The sequence below is a fragment of the Lolium rigidum genome, chromosome 7 (genome assembly GCF_022539505.1).
Source record: "Lolium rigidum isolate FL_2022 chromosome 7, APGP_CSIRO_Lrig_0.1, whole genome shotgun sequence".
NCBI classification, from domain to species: domain Eukaryota; kingdom Viridiplantae; phylum Streptophyta; class Magnoliopsida; order Poales; family Poaceae; genus Lolium; species Lolium rigidum.
In genome coordinates, this window is record NC_061514.1 from 167,764,028 (window position 1) to 167,767,075 (window position 3,048).

Genomic DNA, 3,048 nt, shown 5'->3' on the forward strand with positions numbered 1-3,048 from the left:
TGTGTATAAACCGAATTCAGTTTTGGAAACAATATGGGAATGTATACACATGTTTGTCAACTTATCCAATTTGTTCACGAATTTGCATAACTTCTTAGGCTACCTATCGTGCATTGATATCGCTTGAAGTGACATAACAGTAGAACTTTTTTTGCCAGGTCAATCCTAGGAAAAAATAGCGGGCTATTTCGATTTAGCCGATGATTTAGTTGATGCCTCGTCCAGAAAGCTATAGAAGCTATAGCGTCAGCTAAATCATTTAGCGGTTTTCCCTAAGAAAAGCAATATATGTCATAGAAACAGAGAATCTTAGCATGCATTATGGAAAATAATTTTTTTCTTGGTCTCCAGAACTAGTGCATTGCTTATAATCTGCTACGGGCCTAAACTAGATACACTAATTCTATCTACAATCCTTATTTCTAAAAAAAATGATATGGAGATGGAATGCAACTGAATAGGTAGGCTGCATCTATTTCATATATAGAGGTATAGATCAAAGAGGAAAGGACAGGCAAGCAAGTCTCGATGTAGGCAGTTGTTCTAGTGCTTAAATATACAAGCAAGTTTCTGTATACAAATTAATTTTGTGGTTCTAGTGTCTGGAAGCTGAACCAATACACTGAGGAATAGATAGTAAAGGATAGGAAATTAGAAATTAACAATCTCGCTTGAGTTTCAGGCTCGGGCATCACGTTGTTGTTGGTCGTCTCAATTCAGCACATGTCTCCCTAGCCACCAAAGTCGTGGAGCACAACCGGTTTGGTGCTAGCGACCAAGGATTTCTCTAGCTGTATTACTATTCAATTCTTTGCCCGTTGCCGAGAGAAGACGAGAGGAATGGCTAGGTCACTGAATTGACTATGCATCGAAAGCTCAGTATATTAGGATTTAAATTTTAGTGTGGCGGGGCTATAGCTCCTCTAGCAGCTACACTCTTAGCGACGCTTTAATGGACGCAGAAGAAACATGCTTAGTAGCGTCGTAGAAGGCTGTTCCAAAAGTTATAGCTGCACTATATAGCGGATGTTTCTTTGGGTCAATCAGACAGTTGCACATATAAACACATAAATTAGATGCCCCTTTATTCCACAATATTCATACACATACATATAGTACTTAAGAGTAGCTACACGTACACATACAACTTCCCACCACATAAAAGCTATACGTAATCACATCAGCTAGCTGTGTATGCATGGTTACAGCATGCAAGGGCACTCCACGTAGGGGACTCCGTTCTTCATAATCGATCACTGGAACTGGAACATCGATCAGACGGCACTCTTGACGCGCTTGCTGTACCCGGTCTGGATGTCGTAGTACCTGCTCCACAGCATGATCCCTCCATAGTTCCTGGACCGCCTCACGATGGGCAGCACCTTCGTCACCAGCGTCCTCGGGTCCACGTACCCGCTGCCCGCCGCCCCCCGCGCCGCCGGCAGGCCGAGGTAGACGGAGCTCCGCGGCAGGTTCCTGGTCCACTTGCTCCACGCAGCCTTGAAGCCCGCCACGTTGCCGGCCCTGTAGCTGCAGACCGGGTTGTTGTAGAACTGGACGTGAACCCGGTCGAAGAGCCCGTCCGGAGCGCCTGCCCCAGCATCCTGTCCGGGAACGGGCACTGCGGCGCCGCCGTGACGAACACCTTCTTGCTGTATCCCTTGAGGTACCTGGCGAGTTCGTCGTAGTGGGCGCGGCTCCCGAGCTCGATGTCGAAGTCGACGCCGTCCAGCACGGCGGTGCCGAAGGGCCGGGAGCGGGAATGCCCCCCGAGGTAGTAGTCCCAGAGGTGCTTGGCGACGGCCTTGGCGTCGGCCTTGGAGGCGAGGGAGTACTTTCCGATGCCGCCGCCGATGGCGAGCAGGACGAGGACCTTCTTGGACTGGCAGTACGTGACGTCCGGCCCGACGGCGGCCCAGGAGTGTCCGGCAAGGTTGAGCCCGTACTTGCCGCTGCCGAACTTGTTGAGGAAGGAGAGGATGACGGTGGAGTAGAGCTTGCTCTCGCAGGCCTTGCGGAGTGACCCCTCGTTGGAGGTCTGGCCCCAGTACACCGTGATCCGGCCGGTCTTCCCCGTCGCCGCCGACGTGCCGATCAACGAGAGGAGGACGGAGCAGACGATGACCAGGGCCAGGCGGGACCCCATGCCGTTGGAGGACATGATGTTCTTCTTCTCCCTGGTGCTTGCTTTTGTTGCTTGCAGTGTTTGTGCTGTGCATGGATTCGAATGCTATGAGCCTGTGCTTTTATAGGCAGCAGCCGGCCGGGGGTGGTCGTCCTGCGGCCGCGTGAAGCAAGCATACGTGCGACTCTTCTCCTGTTATTAAGGATGGGATCGGTACGATGATTTAGTCTGATGCATGGTGAGATAAGATAGAGTAAGGGCAAGTCAATGGAGCGTGGTCAATTGAAAATTTCATGAGGGGGACGTGGCGCATAGGGGAATGTAGTGTGCCATGGATCGAGCTGATCTGCAACGCGAGTCTTTTGATCACGTACCGCACAAGTCAGTACCTATTACTATGGCTTGCGTGCATGCTTGAATTTTCGTCTCGCCAAGTGTTATGAACTTATCTTTTTCTTTCAAGAACATGTAGAATGCGTAGAAAGAGAGTTTTGATAGAACGCCATATAATGCTGGCTGTTTACTTGGGCGAAAACTTCGGACAGAGATTTGGTGCACATGACCAGTGATCTCACTTCAAAAAATAAATTAAAAATCATATTTCTAAGCTTCACAAAAATTTGAAAATAAACCATAATGTAGCCGGTATTGTATCTCATAATCGTGTAAATTTTCAACTGAAAATAATATGAATTTTAGGCTGCACAAAAATAACAAATGCATAGATCTGAGTATAGTGATTCAAATCTACAAAAAGAAAACAGATTTTGTCATTTTTGTATAGGTCAAAAAATAAAACATTTGAAATTGAGATTTTGTAGGTTAGTGGTGTACATCATTAGGTACTTTTAGAATTTTGTTACATAATTTTTTAAAACATCTAAATATAATTTTCGATTTTTTTTAATACGGTGAGAGCACTG

General features: G+C 47.0%; 1 pseudogene; it reads right to left on the bottom strand.

The window, feature by feature from the left end:
• Positions 1 to 1,274: 1,274 nt before the first annotated feature.
• On the bottom strand, positions 1,275 to 2,161 carry LOC124673974 (annotated as a pseudogene).
• Positions 2,162 to 3,048: the final 887 nt, after the last annotated feature.